Genomic DNA, 22,739 nt, shown 5'->3' with positions numbered 1-22,739 from the left:
TCTGAGCAGATTAATCTATCCAATTACCTACTAGATATTTCCAAACTTACCCAATTTCCTACTTGACAGAAACTCAACATGCCCTAAACTGAACTACTGTTCTTGTTCATCCTTAAACCTGCCTTTTGCACAACTTTTTCCTTCTCAGTTAATAAAAACTCCATCTCCAAGTGAAAACCTTAGCAACATGTTCAACTCCAGTCTTTCTCTTACAGCTTACATGTGCTGTTTGAACACACCCTTTTGCCTTTGTTTTGGAAAAATTAAAACATCCAGTCTCTTACCATGTCCACTGCTATTTGCCTGGTGCAAGCCACCATTATTTCTAACCTGGATTAATTAATTAGAAGGTTTCAATGCTTCAATCTATTCTTAGCACAAAAGCCAAAGTAGTCTTGTCAAAACATAAACCAGATGATATCACTCCTCAATATATTCCAAAGGCTTCCTCCGACACTTAGGGTAAATGTCAAAGTCCTTTCAATCATTTACCTCCCTAATCTCTTCAAGTGCTATTTTTCCTCTCTTTTCAAAGCCCCAGCTTCTTTTACTTCATCAAATATTCAAATGGTTTCTAATTCAAAAACAGTAACTAATGAATGAAATTCATAAGGATTAAGTAAAACAATGCATATATAAATATCTGACACAACTGCTAGCAAGTAATGGATAATCGTTTTTTGTTGTTGCTGAACTTTTATTTTTATTATATTTAAAAGGACCATATTTAGGTCACGGAAGCACACACTATTTTAAGGATATATGTCTCCATATCCTTGAATCTGCCTTCCTAAATGCCTTATCTTCAGTGACTCCACAAAATATTGATTAACTTTCTAACACTGTATGATTTTTATATGATACTATCTTTTTACCCAAATTAGTTTCCAGCAAAAACAAAAAACAAAAAACTTCCTGTGATTTACAGAATAATAAGCACTTAAACTTGTTCAGCTCTTCACTGTGTCTGTTTTGGCCTCTTTCAATGTACCTATTAAAAAACTAGTAAACTAGTACACAGATTATTGTTATAGAATTTGTAACTTCCACTAACAATCATTTTTTAAAAATCCATCTGTAAATATTAAGAGACAGTTATTCATTGATTTTTTCCTTGTACAAAGTCAATTACCTGACCATGTTTTGATCCTTAAAGAGGTTTTCTCCAAAGAACACTAGGTGCCAATTATGATTATCTCAGCAATATAACAAATAACTACCTCTGTGAACTTTTAGTCATTGACAGTGGCCTTCCATATTTTGTTCCATATTTACAAGAATTTTACAAGATTATTTGGGCATGAGTTTTACAAAAGAAACCATTGAGAGGTTTTAGGTTAAATTTCATCTAATATCTGATTATTGTGTCGTTGTATTACACAAACAACAGTAGATGAAGTACTTTCTTAGAGTAAACCTCAACTGTTATCTCAGAAGGACTATTTCGATCTGTTCTTTATAATTTATTAGTAAATGTTTTACTACCCAGAGTATTTGAAAAGCATATTAGTAAAATGCATTTTATCCTATGAATAATATATCGAAGACCTCAAAGGAAAAAATGTTTAGTATATTTTTTACTATACAGAGTCCAAAAGAATATAAAATGAAACAACTATATATTCTAAATTAGTCACATATCAATGGTAACTTTAGATAAATAATAGTCATACAACAGTAGTTTCATAGAAAAATATTAAGGACCATTTGTAAAATAAAATTCAAAAGCAAAATAGATATGAATCTTTACTTAAAATAAACAATGACCATTTTCTTACCTTTCTCAAGTCCCGATATCATAGAATAAATCAGAATCTGTTTCTCCTGTAATTTTTTAAACATTCATAGCTATTCCCAGTTCTGAACTTTTTAACAAGACAATATTGAGCTCTTTTGTATTTTCCCTGACCTTTCTTGGCATATATGGACTTGGATATACTGCTGCCATTTCTTTGGGACAAAAATGATCATATTCTTGAAGATTAGGTAAACACTAAACCTGACCATATTTCTTCAAATTTAATTATTCCACAGAAGAAGGTATAGAAGAATGTAGTCTACTATTTTTATGTGCTTCAATATTTCTTGTCCACTCACTAATTATGAGTTATCCATTTATTCCTTTTTAAGGAGCTACTAGATGCTATACACCCAAGGGTAAATCAGTTGTTCTTATCTTTAACATCCCCTACAGTCTAATGGGACAACTACCACTATTGCTACTGCTCCTTCTCTGTCTGCTACTACTACAAATTATTCCTTGCATAACACTTAGCATATGCCAGACACAGTTTTAAGTTCTTTACATGTACAATTTTATACACCATATCTCATGTTATTTATTTGTAACAACAATTGTTCTACTTGAGGTGTCTTCCCTGTAATGGGTAAAAGTGCTCTTCATGAGTGACTGTTATGACTTTTATTTCCAGTGAACAGGAATTAGAATGCATTGATAAAGTGGATAATCTTACATAAAAATGCCCTACTGCAAATATTTTAGTAATCATTTGGTAGAGAAAATAACTGAAAAACTGAATATTCATATTTTAAAATAATTTATTTCTCACCCTAAACAAAGATGCAAAAATGGCTACTTAATTCTAGGGGAAATAATAATGCAAGGAAGAGAGTAGAAATTATTTTTTATGGTTTTTCCTATTTACTTACCCGTGACAAAGTTAAGCAGTAACCCCCTCCCCTCTGCCCAACTCAACTAACAATTATCTAATTATCTTGTTTCGTGATATGTATAAATATTGTGATATTGCTATTATTGCTATTTCAACTACTGCAAAGGAAAAAAGTTTTGAAAGGTTGTATGTCTCATCTAGTGTTACTGAATTAGTATGTAGTTGAGTGAAAACAAACATTAGAAAGTCTAGCTCAAGATCTTGTGTGCTTAACATTACACTATCTTGCCTTCATATCATCAGATTAATCGTGGATTTAAGATAGGAATTTCAGAGAAGCGAAGTCATCCATTCTGAATGACCGGGACAAGTAAATGAATCTACTTAAGAGTATTAGAGACATACAATCACAACAACAATTAAAAAAACAAAAAAAAACTGTTGCACTACTAAATTATGACAAAGAAGAAAAGTTGAGGCAATATAGTACAGATAAGTAGTGGCCTTTGAATTCTCTCTCTGCCACTTAAAAAACTGTGTGACCTTACGCAAATCACTCAACCTCTCTGTGCATCAGTTTCTTCATTTTTAAAAGAGACAATAATAGTAACTACCTCATAATATGGTTGTAAATAAGTGAATTAATATATGTAAATTATATAATAGTGCCTGATATGTAGCATTATCTGAATTTTAATTACTGACATTACTCCACATTATTGCTCAGTAGACATTATTACTCAATGTACAAAGATTGTCTTTGTAAAAAGAAAAATATATACATAAACCTTCTATACTTAAAAACCTGTCATTTTATTTATTATAAAAGTTTGCTTGGGTTGTGGTCACTAAGTTGTACTGTGTCCTTAATAAGAGAGCCCTAAAATATTCTATTTGGTCACAGTAAAAAAAAAAAAACAATCGGGGCTTTCCTGGTGGAGCAGTGGTTGAGAGTCCGCCTGCCGATGCAGGGGACACGGGTTCGTGCCCCGGTCCGGGAGGATCCCACATGCCGTGGAGCGGCTGGGCCCGTGAGCCACGGCCGCTGGGCCTCCGCGTCCAGAGCCTGTGCTCCGCCAAGGGAGAGGCCACAACAGTGAGAGGACCACGTACCGCAAAAAAGAAAAAAAACAAACAATCGTGCCTCTCATTAATGTCTTTATCTGTTCTAAAAAATGTTTTTAAATGGTATGGATATTGATAAACATGTGATGATAATGCATATTTACTTTTTAGTATCAATTGCTGGGAAACTCAGAGCCAGTTTTTATTTATCACTCAGAGGTAATTTTTTTAAACTAACATTTAACCTGACACAATATTTCAGTCCTCATATTTATTTTTCTGCTCATTAATTCTTTCTCTTTTTCAATTTTCAATTGCACTGTATTGTCATTTTCAAGTTTTGCTGATAATATGCATGGCAAAAAGCATTAGCTAACAGTTGCAGATTACCTCCTCTGGAACAGACTCTATGATAAATGCCATATGTATATTAATGTATTCAAACACATCAATCATTATAACCTTTGAAGTAGATTCTATTATTATTAGGATAAAACAAAGAGAATTGCTCTTTGGGGAGTCTAAGCATGTCAAATAGTAACTTTTCTATAGATTCTTTAATATTTAGAAAATCAGATTGCCTGCAAATAATTTTTTTACTTCGTCCTTTTCCATTTGTATTTCTTTTATTTCATTTTTTTACATATTGCACTGTCTAAGACCTTCAGTGCAATGTTGAATAGAAGTGGTTAGAGTGGACAACCATGCTTCATCCTCCATGTCAGATAGAAGACATTCAGTCTTGGACTATTAATTATGCTGTTAGCTGTGGGTTTTACATAGCTACCCTTCATTATGTTGAGAGTTTTTCTCATAAAAGGAGATCGAATTTTGCCAAATTTTTTTAATGTTCCTACCAAGGCAATTATATGGCTTTTCTTCTTTAATCTGTGAATATAGTGAATTACATTGATTTTTGTGTTAACAGAATAATCCCTACTTGGTTATGATGTATTAATCCTTTAATATATTACTAGATTTGATATGCTAACTTTGTGTTAAGGACTTCTGTGTCTAGGTTCATAGATTTTGTTCTTTCATAGTTTTGGGTTTGTTTGTTTTTTTTTGGTAATGTCTTCATCTGAATCAGTTATCAGAGTAACACCAGTCTCATAAAATACATTTGGAGTATTCTTCCCTTTTCAATTTTCTAGAAGTATCTACATAGAATTGTTATTATTTCTTAAATATTTGGTACAATCATCCAGGCAGCAATCTAGGGGTAGTTATTTTTATGCAATTTTTTTTGCTATGAAATCAATTTCTTTAATAGATATAGGACCAGTCAGTATATCTATTTCTTCTTGAGTGAGCTTTGGTAATTTTTGTCTTTCAAGGAATTTTTCCATTTTATTTAATTAACCAGACTTCTTGATGGATGTTAATAACATTCTCTTATTATTCTCATTGTGTATGTAGGATGTGCAATGTCACCTCTGTCATTCCTGATATTGAAGATTTATATCTTTTCTCTTTCTTTCCTAAGCTTATTGGTCATTTCAAAGAAACTATTTGCTTCACTGTTTTTCTCTACTGTTTTCTGTATGCAAATGTTTACAGCAAATATATAAATCACCTAAACATCTAATATATACAATCACCTAAAACAGAAAACAACTGAAATGTCCACCAACAGATGAACGAATAAACAAATTGTGGAATACCCATACAAGGAAATACTAGCCAGCAACTACTTTTGATACCTGCAAAACCATGAATGAGTCTCAAAATAATTATGCTGAATGAAAGAAGTCAAACCAAAAAGGTACATATAGCAATGATCCCACTCATTAAAAAAAATCTAGAAAAGGCGAACTATCCAGAGAGCTAGAGAGCAAATCAGTGCTTTCCAGGAGAAAGAGGTAGGGAAAAATGAATTTAAAAGGGGTATAAGGGCTTCCCTGGTGGCGCAGTGGTTGGGAGTCCGCCTGCCGATGCAGGGGACACGGGTTCATGCCCTGGTCCGGGAAGATCCCACATGCCGCGGAGCAGCTAGGCCCGTGGGCCATGGCCGCTGAGCCTGCGCTCCGCAACGGGAGAGGCCAAAACAGTGAGAGGCCCGTGTACCACAAAAAAAAAAAAAGGGGGTACAAGAAAACTTTTTGGAGTGACTACTATGTTTACATCTGAATTATGGCAATGGTTTCTTAGGTATATATGTATTTATGAAAACTCATCAAATTGCATACTTTAAATGTGTGTAGTTTGTTATAAATCAGTTACACCTAAATAAACTATAAAAGAAAACAGCCAAATATAACAATCTCATATGGTTTAGCCTAATATCTTCTCCATTTCATATAAAAATAACCAGAAAGACAGAAATATAATTTTCTAAAGTCACAAAGCTAGTAAGTTATAGAGATAGGATTCAAAGTCATAGAATATGTCTCCAGAGCCTGAACACTTACACCCTACTTAATAGTGCCTCTTTATGTGTTGAGGCACTTTAACAATAAACTTATTGAAACCATATCACACTATTTTCATTCTGCTGAATGTACATGATGGATCAAATAATTTTTCTTTATGAGTTTATTTAAGGGCATATATCTTTAAGTAAGCTCACAAATCAACATATGTATCTATGGAACAAAACTGAATTGTTATTTACAGGTAACATATCTGAGGGGAAACTGTCCTCAGATTGGTCAACACCTATTATTGTGTACTCTTTCTCACATACGTTGTTCATGAATAACAATAATGGAGATTCCGCACTGCTCCCAAGTGCTTTGCCAAGAGTTGGGGCCTATCCCTATTATAATATTTATCGTACTTTACTATAATTAGTGATGCATTAGACAATTTCTTTTACTGATTAGACAAAAGTTCTTTAAGAAAAGAGTTATTATATTGACGCTTGTTTACCCAGAGTAAGAATATAAACGTTCAGTAAGAATTTGTACAATTAATTAACGTAAAAGATGCATATTTTAGAGAGAAATCATTAAGATTAAACATTACTAAGTAGATAATCTGCTACAGTTGAAACATGAAAACTATCAAAAACTGAGTTTAATTTTAGTAGATGAAAAGATCAGGTTAAGTAGCATGAGCTGCATACTGGAGAGATATCTGTCTAGTCTCTCAAGAGCAATTACAAAAAATTGAAATATTTTCAAAGAATAATCTTGTGTTGAGTTCACTATGCCACACATATATGACTATGCATATAGTGGTTCTAGAAAATGTACCTTTAAAAATCACACAGAATTTACAGGCAATAATTTGAAGGTTCCCACACATGTTCACACCACAACTTTTACATATAAATGTAACGTGGGAAATACTGCATAACAATATTATATTTAAATTTTTTCTCTAATACAAAACAACTGATACAGAAATGATGAAGATTCTGTATTTCAGAATTCCGCAGGCTAATATATACTCATATAGCATAAAATTTACCAATCTTAAATGACAGTATCATATGAAAAGAGAGAATTAAAAATCTTGAATATTATATCACTTTTATTCAAAAACAAAAGTATTATTCCAAGATACAGGAATTCGATGTTATCATGATTAACAATCTGCAATAATCCTCACCCTCTTATTTAACTATCCTTTCCTTTAAATCAACTTAATCTTATTTTCCCCTCATTTTGTCTTTCCTCTTAATTAATACCCAATCTCTATTGAGACACAACCCCCAAATACTCTACTTATAAAGCTCCCAAATTATTACATGTAATTTTAATTATGATTAGCATGGGTAAAATATTCATTGCAAAGGGAATAATGCAATTATATCTAAAAAACTCTACTTGACTCTGGTATTTACCTGTCACCCTGCATTTTATTTCTAAAGCCTAGTTACCCAGCAAAATACTCCTAAGTACTTTTAGCAATTTTCTGTGAACATGAGAGAAGTAAGAAACTCCAAATACCATGTCTCCAATCTGCTGCTTATCCTTAAACTCCAAGTGCGTTTTAATCATATACAAGTAATGTAATGATGTATTTATTGTAAATGTATATAAAGAACTATGAACACAATGAATGATAAATTTGAAGATGAGAGGAAAAACCATCTCTTGGAAATTTTCAAAGGAATTATTTCAAAACTATGTTCACAACTATTAGACCCCTGAGTGTAATGCAGGTAGAAAATACGCAGATGTAGGAGAAAGATTTATTGATGAGAACTCTTGGATAAGAGCTCTTGCAATCTGTAAGCACTTCAGGGGTAGAGTCCACTTATCCCCAGAAGGGTGATGAAGTGATGTCCCTGGAGCCCTCTGAAGAGGAAGACAAAGAGAATCTGGCCCTGTCTCAGGCTATCATCAAGCTCAAGTGTGCTGTACCAGCCTGGCAGAGATGGCTGCATGAGGGTAGGCCTGCATTCCCGGTATTCATCAACACAAGGTATATGCCAGGATTTCCTATAAACTGTTTTATATATTTCTGGCAAGAAAGAAACAGTGTGTGTACAGACTGGAGGTTCCCACCACTTCCTCCTTAGGTTCGATTAATTTGCAGAGCGACTCACAGAACTCAGAGAAACATTTTACTCACTAGATCACTGGTTTATTATAAAAGGATATAACTCAAGAACAGCCAGATGCAAGACATGCACAGGGCAAGGCATGTGGGAAGGAGCACAAGTTATGTGGGAAAAGCTTCCATGCTCTCTGGTAGCACCATTCCCCCAGCATCCCCTCGTGTTCACCAACCCAGAAAGTCTCTGAACCCCACCCTTTTAGTTTTTATGGGGACTTTATTACATAGGCATGATTGATTAAATCATTGACCCTTAGTGACTGATTCAAACTGCAGTCCTTCCCCCGTCCCCAGAGGGCAGGGGGTGAACTGAAAGTTCCAACCCCCTAATCACATGGTTGGTTCCCCTGGCAACCAGCCCCCTTCCTTTGGATGCCCTTTACCATCCTCAGGTGTTTTCCAAAAGTCTCCTCATTAACATGAACTCAGGTATAGTTGAAAAGGGTTTGTTGTGAATATCAAGACACTTTTGTTACTCTTATCTCTTAGGAAACCAATGGTTTTAGGAGCTGTGTCAGAAATGAGGATGAAGACCAGATACATATTTCTAATTATAAATCGCATTACTACAGTGTGTATCTATCAAAGGATGAAGAAATTCCAGCAGAAAAGAACTGGGGTGATGCAAGATTCCTAAAGACTGGTATAAATTGCCTCTGCCTAAGTCAAAGGAATTGTAGAACCTTTGTCATCAGAAAAGACCTCCTTCACAAGATTAGCTTCAAGCATCCTCAGTCCCAGAGAGTGAGAAGCTAGCTGCCAGTGTAAAATCCTTTCCTGTTCCTTTCCTATTCTCTTCCATTTCTTTTTCCACATCCGCTGGATAGTAACTGACTAATGAGATTGGAGACTGGGAGAAGGAGGGAGGAAGAGAAGCAGAAAGGGGAGAAAGAGACAAAGTTCAAGCCTTAGCCCTTATTCCAATAAAGGCTTCTATTGACAGCAGGCTTGAGCTAGTTAAGAGGAGGTTTGCCATTAAAACAAGTTCAGAGTTTGGACTAATAATTTGTACTCAAAATTCCAATTCCTTAACTGAGATTATGCTTATAATTTTTGGAAAAGTCATTATGTTAGTTTGGGTACTTAAAGAAGATTATAGATATATATTTGGGCAAATCCCTATGAAGAAAAAGTACTGGGAGACAGAGAAGGTTGAGAGAGCCTTCAGACTTGAAAGCAGGCCTTATGCCTGTCTCCCTGAAGGAGACTGGGTGGAAAGCATCTCAGACAGCAGAACATCTCTAAGAAAGTTTTCTCCAGTCAGACGGGGAATCTTTGAGTCAAAGTTGCCCATTAGAGGACTTCAAAATCTTGCATAAATATCCCTTTCTCATACACCTGCTGTGTATAACCATTGACTATTAGCAGTCCATGGGATCCAGTGTTAGATCCAAAAAGGCTACAGCTGGCGGCCATCAGTAAATTAAGTTGCTTGCCACAGTAAGATAACTGAACGACACATTTTTATGACCAACAAAGCCATATATTTGCTTGAATTTTCACCCAGGGCACAGGAAATGACTCACACTAAACAGACGTTAAAAAAATCTTGGGAGATAAAACAATACAGTATTTTCAGTATATCAGGATACATGTGTAATTCACATACCTGTGGCTTAGCCCATGGGCCCCTAGCACCCTGTCATCACTATTTTACTTAACAGAAAAATGAACTGACTCAAGACCCATTCCACATAATAGCTACGTTCTATTAGTTCTAATGTGTTGTCAACACCAGGCCCCCTGGCCCTCCAGTAAAGCAGTAAAGGTCAATTTCCTTGGTTAATTTGGTGAAAATGGGTTTGCTGCATGTGTGTTCCTGAGTCTTAATATCCTATATACTGCTTGATGGGGGTCTCCTGGCTTCCATTTATGGTTCTTCCTTCCTAGAGTTCCTAGGGCATGATAATATACGATAATCTACTAGAGCAATTTATTTTCAAAAGTTTGAAAGAATATTTCTGGGAGTTGCTGCTTAATAAGTCAATGCATCTGCAGAAACTTCCAGTATTTCTAAATTGGTAAATTTGTTTGTAAGACATAGTCACGGCTGGATAAGCAAACACTTGTTTGCCTCAGCACAGCTGTATCTGATGGAGGAAAATGCAATATTTGCTCTTCCCTACTTCATGTCATACCATAAAATCACTAAACCTAGTCTGCAGGTTATAGGACAAAGTAGAAGAAACCAATTTTTTTTTTTTGCCTCGTGCTCCCTTTCCTTTGCTTTCCTTCTTCACTAACCTTCTTGTTTTCTTTCTCCAATCTACCATCTTCCTTTTAACTAAGAGTCAGAATGAACCTTTGATCTATGAAAATCTAAAAGGCTTTGCAATTCTGACTCGTTTATTTCCAGACATCAGGGGAAAAAAAAATAAAGGATGTCATTTTCTCTAGTTTGAATTAATCTTCTGGGCTAACACCTGGGGCCTGGTCTGGATGGGTGGAATGTGGAGTTTCCCAAGGAGTCAAATAGGGCACAGTTGGAGCCCACAGGGTAAGCTTGTGGGAAGTAAGGGCAGGTCCTGTTGAAGGGACAGGAAAAGCAGGTTCGGATGTGCTGAGCTTCAAAGGCGGCACCCCAACCACTCCTCCCAAAAGAAGCTCACGAGATATCAGGGGGGAACTCCTGGGATGAGAAAACACCTGGGTGCCCTTGGTGCCGGGATCCCCTCCTATCTCGCAAACACCAATCCTCTAGGAGGACTTCCTCCCCTTCTCCCCCCAAAATCTCATAATCAGACTCACCGTGCAGCACCTCCTCGCCGCAGAGGCCCAGTCAGATGCGAGGGAAAGGCTGTCGCTTTCATGCCGCGCACGGAAGAACCCCGCGAGGCTGGCGCAGGACGCTCGCGCATGACGCTCGCGCCGGACCGAACTGCGCATGCGCGGCCTGGAAATCGCGAGACTTTTAGAAGCCAAAAGTACTCCAAAGGTTTCCGGTGCGGATCAAGTCGGCCACCAAGGGCCAAGGCCGCAGCAACCACGAGCCGCTCCATTGCTCATAGTTGGGGCCAGTTGTTCCTACTAGCAGCTGCGAGGTGAGACTGTCGCTGCCTGTTCCTTGAGCCTTTCCCCTGAAGAGCAGCCTCAGGGAATTAGTCTTTCTCTCTAACCCACCTCATCTTGCAACACCTAGACATGAGGGAACTAGCTCCTTCACCTTTTATTTATTTTTATTTTTTAGCTTTTAAAACTTTATTTCACTTCAAAACCTTTATCAGAGACATGGTTCTATTATGGGGTAGGAGGTGGCCTTGAGCTCCAAAGCGGCTCTGATCTTGCCTCTTCCCCAGGCAGGACAAACCAGACATCTCCCTCCCCAGCAAAGGGATTCAGCCTGGAGGTCATGGCCAGTCTGTGGAGGGGGTGTCGGGTTTCCGAGTGCTCACCCGAGATGGAAAGATTTGAGTCACTCCAATGGAGGACCAAAGTTTGGTGCTAGCTTCCCCTCACCCTGGAAAAGGGGTGGGGAAGTCTCAGGGGTTTGGGTGGGGGGAGCAGAAAACAAGCACCCACCTCTCCATCTGGCTGCAGGAAGCTAGGACAGGGGCCAAGAGGGGCCCATCTGTCACCCTCCAGTCCTGCCAGGTTGCTGGGCTGGGACAGGGGGTGGGGGACAGCCATCTGGCCTGGGTCCTCTCAGGCCAGGGTGGGAATGGGGCCACTTTAAGAGGGTGGGAAGTTTGGGTGTTTTGTTTTAAAGTTTTTTAATTTTTTCTAATGCCTAAGTAAATAAAGTAAAATAGATACATCTTTATAAATATGTATATACATAAATTCTTGTGGAGTGGGCGTAAGGTGGGGGCTGTGGGGGCCTGCCCTCCCAGTTTCATTCCTCATCAAAGTTCTGGGTCAGGAGAAAATTGCAGCCAAGTTCTCCAGTTTTGTTCGCAAGGAAAGTGGTTCTGGATCATCAGGTTCTCTGGGAAGCCCAGGGTTTTCAAGTATAGCTTCTTGCTCCTGCATTTTCACTTGGATGTAGTTCATCTGCCAGGCCTCCTCTCTTATGGACCCACCTCACACTCCACATCCGAGATATCCACCAGCTCCCCAGGGTGCTCATTTCAGCATCTGGATGAATTGCTCCTGTTGCTGGCTAATTTGCAGCAAAAGCTGAGAGTTCTCCTGGCCCACAATTAAATTAAGGGACGTGCATGGATTTTAACTCACTTTAAACATCCCACAGCAAAAATCAATTTCATAGGGTAGAGGGGTATAAATGAGCAATGTGCATTTCTCAGGCAGGAATGTTTTTATTTGCTCACCTACATTGGCAGATATAGGATTATCTTTATGGGTAATATTTTATTTATACATTATAAAAATATTCTGGCTGAGACTTTATGTGTAAGGGATAGGTCTGAGCACTGGAGAGGCAGCAATGAACAACAGCAAAAAAAGAAAAAAAATTCCTGCCCACCCCTTATGCTTAAATTTAGGAGTAAAAAACAAAAATTAGAATTATGAAAAACTTACTTTGCTTTAATTAAATATATATATTCATATAATTTACACACACACCTAAATATACATATATATGTAAAATATTGACAGTTTGGGCTTTGGGAAACGAACTTCAATGTCATTGGATAGATAGATAGGTATTGGAAAAATACAAAACATTTACACAATAATTAATTAGGGAAGTAGATTTTACTATAGCTTAGGGTAGATAAAATTATTTTAATTGAAGTATAATTGACCTTCAACACTATATTCGTTCTAGGTGTACCACATAGTGATTTGATATTTCTACACATTACAAAGTGATCACTACCATAACTCTAGTAACCATTGGCACCATACAAATATGTTACAATATTATTGACTGTATTCCTCATGCTGTACATTTCATGCCTATGACTCACTTATTTTGTAACTGGAAGCTTCTACCTCTTAATCTCCCTCACCTATTTCATTCACTCCCTCACTCACCCTCTGGCAACCACCAATTCTATGAGTATCTATGAGTCTGTTTCTGTTATGTTTGTTCCTTTGTTTAGTTTTTCACTTCTCACATGTAAATGAAATCATACGGATTTGTCTTTGTCTGACTTATTTCACTTAGTATAATACCCTCCATCCATATCATCATAATTGTCAAAATTTCATTCTTTTTTATGGGTAATATCCCACTGTGTGTGTGTGTGTGTGTGTGTGTGTGTATACACACATATACATTTTTATATATATATATATATATATATATATATATACCACGTCTTTACCCATTTGTCTGTTGATGGGCAGTTGAGTAGCTTCCATATCTTGGCTATTGTTAATAATGCTGCAATGGACATAGGGGTGCATATATCTTTTCTAATTAATGTTCTTGTTTTCTTCAGGTAAATACCTAGGAGTGGAATTAGCAGATTATATGACAGTTCTGTTTTTAATTTTTTTTAGGAATCTCCACACTGTTTTCCATAGTGGCTGCACCAATTTACATTCCCACCAACAGTACATGAGAGTTCCCTCTTCTCTACAACCAAGACAACACTTATTATTTGTTGTCTTTTTGATAATAGCCATTCTGAGGCTTTTATCAAATAGGTCTGAGGTGATAGCTCATTTTGGTTTGATTTGCATTTACTTGCTGGTTAGTGATGTTGAGCATCTTTTCATGTTCCTGTTGGCTATCTGTATGTCTTCTTTGGAAAAATATCCTCTGCCCGTTTTTTAATCAGGTTGTTTGTTTTTCGTTTGTCTGAATGATTTGTTTGTATATTTCAGATATTTTACTCCTTATCTGGTATATCATTTGCAAATATCTTGTCCCATTCAGTAGACAGCCTTTTCATTTTGTAGATAGTTTTTTTTCTTCTGTGCAAAAGCTTTTTAGTTTGATTTATTCTCATTTGTTTATTTTTGCTTTTGTTTTGCTTGCCTGAGGATAAAAAAAAAATGTTGTGAAGGCCAATGTAAAGAACTTACTATGATTTTTTCTAGAACTTTTATGCTTTCAGGTCTTACATTTAACTCTTCAATCCATTTTGAGTTTATTTTTGTATATGGTGTGAGAAACTAGTCCAGTATGATGCTTTTTTATGTAACTGTCCAGTCTTCCCAACTCCATTTATTAAAGAGGCTGTCTTTTCCCCATGATAATATACTTGCCTCCTATGTCATAGATTAATTGACCATATGAGGGTGGTTTTATTTCTGGGCTCTCTTTTCTGTCCCATTGATTTGTGTGTCTGTGTGCTAGCACCATACTGCTTTGATTACTGTAGCTTCATAGTATAGTTTGAAATCAAAGAACATGATACCTACCTCCAGCTTTGTTTTTCTTTCTCAAGAATGTTTTGGTTTTTGAGCTATTTTGTGTTTCCATACAGATTTTAGAATTATTTGTTTTAGTTCTGTGAAAAATTCCATTGTATTTTGATAGGAATTGCATTGAATCTGTAGATTACCTTCAGTAGTATGGTCATTTTAACAATATTAATTGTTCCAATCCATGAACAGGGTACGTCTTTCCATTTGTGTCATCTTCAATTTATTTCATTGGTGTCTTATAGTTTTCTGAGTACAGGTTTATCTTCTTAGATTTATTATTTTTGTTGCAGTTGTAAACGAGATTCTTTTCTTAATTTCTCTTTCTGATAATTCATTATTAGTGTATAGGAATGCAACTGATTTCTGGGTATCAATTTTGTGTCCTACAACTTTATTGAATTCATGTCTTACTTCTAATAACTTTCTGGTAGCATTTTTAGCTTTTTTATATGTAGTATCATGTCATTGGCAAATAATGACAGTTTTACTTCTTTCTTTCCAATTTGAATGCTTTTTCTTTTCTTTTTTTTTTTATTCTGTCTGATTGCTGTGGCTAGGATGTCTCATACTATGTTGAATAAAAGTGGTGAAGATGGGCATCCTTGTCTTTTTCCTGATCTTAGAAGAAAAGCTTTCATATATGTCTTTTATTATATTGAGATGTGTTCCCTCTATAGCCACTTTGTTGAGAGTTTTATCATTAATGGATGTTGAATTTTGTCAGAAGCTTTTTCTGCACCTTTGAGATCATCATAAGGTTTTTATTCTTCAATTTGTTAATGGGATGTATCACATTGACTGATTTTCAAATACTGAACCATCCTTGAATCCCTGGGATAAATCCCACTTGTTCATGGTGTATGATCTTCTTAATGTACTATTCAATTTGGTTCCCTAATTTTTTTTTGAGGATTTTGCATCTGTATTCATCAGTGATGGCCTGTAAATTTCTTTTTTTGTGGTGTCTTTGTCTGGTTTGGTGATAAGGATGAGGCTGGCCTTATAGAATGAGTTCACAAGCATTCCTTCCTCTTCATATTTTTGGAATAGTTTCAGAAGGCTGCATGTTAACTCTTCTTTACGTTTTTGGTAGAATTTACCTGTGATGGTATCTGGTCCTGGACTTTTGTTTGTTGGGAGTTTTTAAAATTAGTGATTCAATTTCATTATTGTTAATTGGTCTGTTTATATTTTCTATTTCTTCCCGATTCAGTCTTGGGAGATTGAATGTTTCTAGGAATCTATCCATTTCTTCTAGGTTGTTCATTTTATTGACATATAATTGTAGTACTCTCTTATAATCCTTTGTATTTCATTTCTGATTTTATTTCTTTGGGCCCTTTCTCCTTTGTTCTTGATGAGTCTGCTAAAGGTTTATCAATTTTGCTTATTTTTTCAAAAAACCAGCTCTTAGTTTCATTGATGTCTTCTACTGTTTTTCTTAGTCTTTATTTCATTTATTTCTGTTCTGATCTTTATTATTTCTTTCCTTCTACTAATTTTTGGTTTTGTTTATTCTTCTATTTCTAGTTCCATCAGTTGTAAAGTTAGGTCATTTAAGATTTTTTTCTTGTTCCCTGAGGTAGGCTTGTATCTCTATACACTAACCTCTCAAAACTGCTTTTGTTGTGTCCCATAGATTTGGAATCATTGTGTTTCCATTTTCATTTGTCTACAAGTATTTTTTTGTTTCCTCTTTGATTTTTTCAGTGATTCATTGGTTGTTTAGTAGCATATTGTTTAGCCTCCACATGTTTATGCTTTTTGCATGTTTTTTGTTTGTTTATTTGGTTTGTTTTGTCTTTCTTTCTTTTTTTTTTTTCCTTGTAGTTGATTTCTGGTCTCATACTGTTATGGTCTGAAAAGATACTTGATATGATTTCAGCCTTCTGCTTGGGTGATTTCCACTACTCTATATTCTAGTTTGCTGATCCATTCTTCTGTATCATCTAATCTACTGCTGATTCTTTCTAGTGTATTTTTTATTTTAGTTATTGTAGTTTTCAGCTCTATTTGGTTCTGTTTTATATTTTCTCTTTGTTAAACTTCTGTGTTCATCCATTTTTCTCCTGAGCTCATTGAGCATCTTTATGGTCATTAACTTGGATTCTTTTTTGGAGAGATTTCTTATCTCCACTTCAGTTAGTTCTTCTTCTGACATTTTATCTTGTTCCTTCCTTTTGAAAATATTCTTCTGTCATCTCATTCTCCGGATATCTGTTTTTATTTCTACATATTAGGCAGGTCAGTTACATTTCTTGTTTTGGAGAAGTGGCCTTATGTAGGAGACATCCTGTGTGCCCCAGCAACACTCTCCCCTCTGGTCACAGAGCTATATGCTCAAGGGGTGCTCCAAAGGTGGGCTGCATGGGCCCTTCTGTTGTTGCTGGGCTGACTATTGTGAGTACGTTGATAGGTGGAACTGTCCTTTGATCCAGTTGGCTGCCAGGCTTTACCTCATGCAGGCTTCAGGCTGCTGGTGGGTGGGGCTGTATCATGGGGCACTGCTTGTAGGGTTCAGGGGTCCTGGTGCTGGTGCCCAGCCTGCTGGTGGACAGGGCTGGGTCCTCACATGACTGGCTGCTTGGCCTGAGATGTCTCAGCACTGGAGCTGACCAGCTGGTGGGTGGGTAAGACCTCAGTGCTGACTCCAGAATGGCACTTGCCAGCACCAGTGTCCTCATGGTAGAACAAGCTCCCAAAAATGTCTTCTGCCAGTATCTGTGTCCCCAGAGGGTTCTCAGTTTCATCCTGTTTCTTTTGGAGGCTCTCCAACATCAGCAAGTGGGTCTGGCCCAGTCTCCTTTCAAATGATTGCCTCCACACTGGATCTTGGAGCATGAGAGATTTTTCCTGAGCCCCTTAAGCATGAAGTCTCTGTTTTCTTCAGCCCTCTGGCTCTCCCATACATAAGCCCCACTGGCCTTCGAAACCAGATGTTCTGGTGGCTCGTCTTCCTAGTTCAAGTCCCTAGGACAGGGAGCCTAAAGTGGGTCTCAGACCCCTCACTCCTTGGGGAGAACCTCTTCAGTTGTAATTATCCTCCCATTTGTGGGTGTCCTACTCAGCAATGTGGGGCTTGACTATACCACTTCTCCACCCGTCCTACTGTCTCACTGTGGTTCTTTATTTATATCTTTAGTTGTGGAAAATCTTTTCCATTAGTCTTCAGTCATTCTCATCAATAGTTGCTCTGCGGATAGGTGTCATATTGGTGTGCCTATGGGAGGAATTGAGCTCTGGGTCTTCCTACTTTGCCCTCTTGGCCACATCCTTGTTCCAAAGCCTTTTTGAATTAATCAACTTCTTAACATTGTTTGAAAACATTGCATATTTTTCATCCATGTGAAATAAGTCTTATTAAAGCAAAATTAATTGTTACTAACTATATTGCTTGATATAAAATGTAAAGGCCCTTTTAAGGTTGTTGAACATGGACATTGCTTGTATGCTGAAAAGCATTAGTCTGGATTAATGCCAGAGGAACTCACTGATTAGTGAATCAAAAGAAGTTTATATCTTAAGTTTTGAACTTGCAGAGGCTGTTTGCTCTATTTTTTAAATTAAGTCAGTTTCAACTCAGTTCTCAGAAAACAAAGAGTAGATAAAAAGTTGATTACTTCATAAGTCAGGGATAATACCTAAACTATAACTTGCACATTTTATTTGTAGCCTTCAGGAGTTCTTAATTTGAAACTAAAATTTTTGATTCTGTTTTACTTAATATAAAATTGTATTCAAATGTATCTGTTCTAAAGTCATGAGTAATTTTTATAACATAAAAATGAGATAAATTTTATCCCTTTAGGCATTTCCTTCAAGTGTGTTCAAATTTAACTTTGGTTACCTCAGAATTAATTGAATAACAAGGTAAAGAAATTTAGATTTTCCTCACTCACCACAGATGGCTGCAACTAGAGAAAGCACATGTACAGCAACTAAGACCAATGCAGCCAAAAATAAATAAATTTTTTTTTTTAAAAGTTACCTTTAAATTGCTCCAAAAATTAGCAATGTAATATGTGGAAGATTTATATTTTGAAAAGTACACAAAGCTGATAAAAGAAAGAAAAGGCATAAATAAGTGAGAGATACACCATGTTCATGGATTTGAAGACTCAGTATAAAGATGTTAATTCTCTCAAATTGTTCTATGGATTAAAGAAATCCCAATCAAATTCCAGCAGGACTTTTTGTGATATTTACATGCGGGATTGAAATTGTTTATGGAACACAAAATTATTGGGATAGCCAAAATGATTTTGAAAAGAACAAAGCTGGAAGTCTCAATATCTGGTTCTATCTATAACTGTATTAAGCTACATTAATCAAACTAGTGTTATCTTTGTGAGAAGATAGACATATAGATGTGTAAAATAGAATAGAGTGCAGAAATAGAGTCACATAAACATATTCAATTGATTTTGACAAAGATAAAAAGGTAATTTAATGGAAAAAGGATAGACTTTGCAATAAATTGTGCTGTAACAACTGAATATCAATATACAAAAAAAAATTAAACATTGATCTTTGCCTTTGCAAGGGAGGAAAAACCTTTTCCTCTATCCATCTTAGGTTATCATTAGGGGCCCTGTGAAGGAGACTGGCCAAAAACACGTTAATGAGAGAAAAACAAGTTTAGTATCATGTGCATAGCACTTACAACTGGGAGTACTCAGAGATGAGTAACTCGAATTGGTAAAAACTTTGGTTTATATATCATCTTAGGCTAAAAAAAAAGGAAAAGGGATTTTGGGGTTCTGGGCAGGGGGAGCAAGTTATGGGAAGGTGACCAGGAAAAAAAATTGGTAAACAAGGATTGTTTAGTAAGGTTTGTGTTGCAACTTTAGGTCAGTGCCTGCTCCATTAGTAAGAATTGTTAAGAGACCTCCTCTTCCTGGTAGACATTTCTAAGGAAATGGAAATTTCCTTTATAAATGTAAATTTCCTTAAAAAGGAAAATTTGTGCCCTGATTTTAGAGCTTTCCCTGTGTCTCTTGGTTCTCTGTGCCCTTTGGCTCCAAATGATTCATATGCCACAGAGGCATATTTTGGGGTTGCATAGTCTGGTACCTTTTACCTTATACTTTATATAAAAATTAATTTAAAATGAATGATGTGTCTAAATATAAGTGTAAAACTAATATTTTTAGAAGAAAAGAGAAAATTTTCAGGACCACAGATTAACTCAACTGTTCTTTGTTAAAACATCAAAAGCATGATTCATAAAAGAAAAATTTGATAATTGGGCTTCATCAAAATTAAAAGGTTTTGCTCTGAGAAAAATACTGTTAATAGAATAAAGAGGCAAGCTAAAGATGGAAGAATATATTTTCTCCATAGCTGTTGACAGATGATGTTAAAATATTTGAATAAATTTGAATATTTGAATGATAATTTACTACTGAAGATATACTGATGGCAAATATGCACAGTAAAAGATGCTCAACATCATTAGGCAATGGAAAATGTAAAATAAAACCCCAATGAGATACCACTGCACACCTATTAAAGTGAATACATATTTTTAAAATGACAATAGTAAGTGTTGAGGATCTGAGCAAATGTAACTCATGCATTGCCAGAGGGAATGCAAAAGTGCATTTCTTATAAATTAAACATACTTTTACAATATGACTGAGCAATTCCATTCTTAGTTATATATTCAGAGAAATAGAAACTTGTTGACAACCTTTATATGAATGTTTATAGCAGTATAATTTATAATTATTGAAATCTAGAAACAGATGTCCTATGGATGTACATTCATACAGTGGTACACTACTCAGCAGTAAAAAGAACATGCAGCAATGTAGATGAGTCTCAAATGCTTCCTGAAAGAATCCAAAATCAAGGTTACTACCGTACTGTATGGTTTAATTTACATGACATTCTGGAAAAGTCAAAACAGTTAGCAGTAGCCATGGGTTGATATGTGAGGAGAATGTGAGTAAAACAGGAGATATTTTTATAGTAAGGAAATTCTTCTGTATTCCAATCATCATTGTGATTACATGACTATATGAATTTCTCAAAATTCACTGAATATACATATATATATTCTGTTCAGTTTTCCAATATACATATAGTCCATTCAGTGAATTTTCTTTGTGAATGCATGTACATATATATGTATGTGTTTATGCATATATATATGTGTATTCAATTATTACACATAAGTAAACCAAATTTAAACAAAATTCCAATTAGACATATTTTAGGATTTCTATTTCTCTTCTCAGTGTCTCCATCATACTCTGTATCCCTCTGTGTATTTTTGCTAATTCAACAGAATTTCATTAGAGCTATCTTTCTTTTATAATTTCTCTTTTTAGCTGCATCTGCTATACTGTGATCTATCCTCTGAGTTTTCATCACAATTATACTATTTTTCTTAGAAGTTCTGGTTGGTTATTTTTCCTATCTGTTCTGTGTTCTAGGGGTAATACCTTCTTTCTTATTCTCTTGTACTATCTTTTATTTACTAAAATATTTTACATGTCTTTTATATTCTATACAAATTCATATTATGTATTTTGTTATTTTTTGTTTTTTTAATTGGAGTATAGTTGATTTACAATATTATATTAGTTTCAGGTACAGCATAATAATTCAGTATTTTTATAGATTATGCTTCAGTAAAAGTTCTAAGATAATAGGTATAATTCCCTGTGCTATATAATATATCCTTGTTGCTCATCTATTTTATGCATAGTAATTTGTATCCCATACCCCTAACTTGTCCCACCCCCTTTCTTCTCCCCTCTGGTAACCACTAGTTTGTTTTTTTTTTTAATCTATGAGTCTGTTTCTGTTTTGCTATAAACATTTGTTATTTTTTAGATTCCACATATAAGTGATAACATGTGGTATTTGTCTTTGTCTGACTTATTTCATGAAGCATAATATTCCTTAAGTCTATCCATGTTGCTGCAAATGGCAGAATTTCATTTCTTTTTATGACTGGGTGGTAGTCCATTATGTATGTGTGTGTGTCTGTGTGTGTGTGTGTGTGTGTGTGTGTGTGTGTGTCACATCTTCTATATCTCTTCCTCTGTTAATGGACCCTTAGGTTGCTTCTGTTTCTTGGCTATTGTAAGTGATGCTGCTATGAACATTGGAGTACATGTATCTTATTGAAATAGTGTTTTGTTTTTTCTGGATGTATAGCCAGGAGTGGTATTGCTGGATCATATGGTAGTTCTAGTTTTAGTTTTTTGAAGAACTTCTATACTCTTTCCATAGTGACTGCACCAATTTACATTCTCACCAACAGTATACAAAGGTTCCCGTTTCTCCACATCCTCTCCAACATTTGTTATTTGTAGACTTTTTGATGATAACCATTCTGACAAGTGAGTGATATTTCATTGTTGTTTTGCCATTTCTCTAATAACTAGTGTGTTGAGCATCTTTTCCTATGCCTGTTAGATAACTGTATGTACACTTTGGGAAAATGTCTATTCAGGTCCTCTGCCCATTTTTTGATTGGGTTGTTTGGTTTTCAATATTGAGCTATATGAGCTGTTTATATATTTCGGATATTAACCCTTTGTCGGTGATATCATTTGCAAATATTTTCTTTCATCTGTAGGTTGTCTTTTTGTTTTGTTGATGGTTTCTTTTTTCTGTGCAAAAGCTTTTAAGCTTAAATAGGTACCATTTGGTTATTTTTGCTTTTGTTTCTTTTGCCTTAGGAGATATATCCAGAAAAATACTGCTGTGATTTATGTCAAAAAGTGTTCAGCCTACGTTCTTTTCTAGGAATTTTATGGTTTCAGGTTTTACATTTAGGTCTTTAATCCATTTTGATTTTATTTTTGTGTATAGTGTGAGGAAATATTTTAATCTCATTGTTTTACATGTAGCTGCTTATTTCCTAGAACCACTTATTGAAAAGACTGTCCTTTCTCCATTGTATATTCTTGCCTCTTTTGTTTTAGATTAATTGACCAAAAGTGTGTGGGTTTGTTTCTGGGCTGTCCACTCTGTTCCATTGATCTGTGTGTCTGTTCTTGTGCCAGTACTATGTTGTTTTGATCACTGTAGCTTTGTAGTATAGTTTGAAGTCCAGAAGGTGATAGTTCTAGCTTTGTTCTTTTTTCTCAAGACTGCTTTGTCAGTTCGGGGTCTTTTATGATTCCATATGAGTTTTAGAATTATTTGTTCTACTTCTGTGAAAAAATGTCATGGGTATTTTGGTAGGGATTGCGTTAAATCTGTAGATTATTTTGGGTAGTATGGCCATTT

The sequence above is a fragment of the Pseudorca crassidens genome, chromosome 11 (genome assembly GCF_039906515.1).
Source record: "Pseudorca crassidens isolate mPseCra1 chromosome 11, mPseCra1.hap1, whole genome shotgun sequence".
Lineage (NCBI taxonomy): Eukaryota > Metazoa > Chordata > Mammalia > Artiodactyla > Delphinidae > Pseudorca > Pseudorca crassidens.
This window is presented reverse-complemented; position numbering follows the sequence as displayed.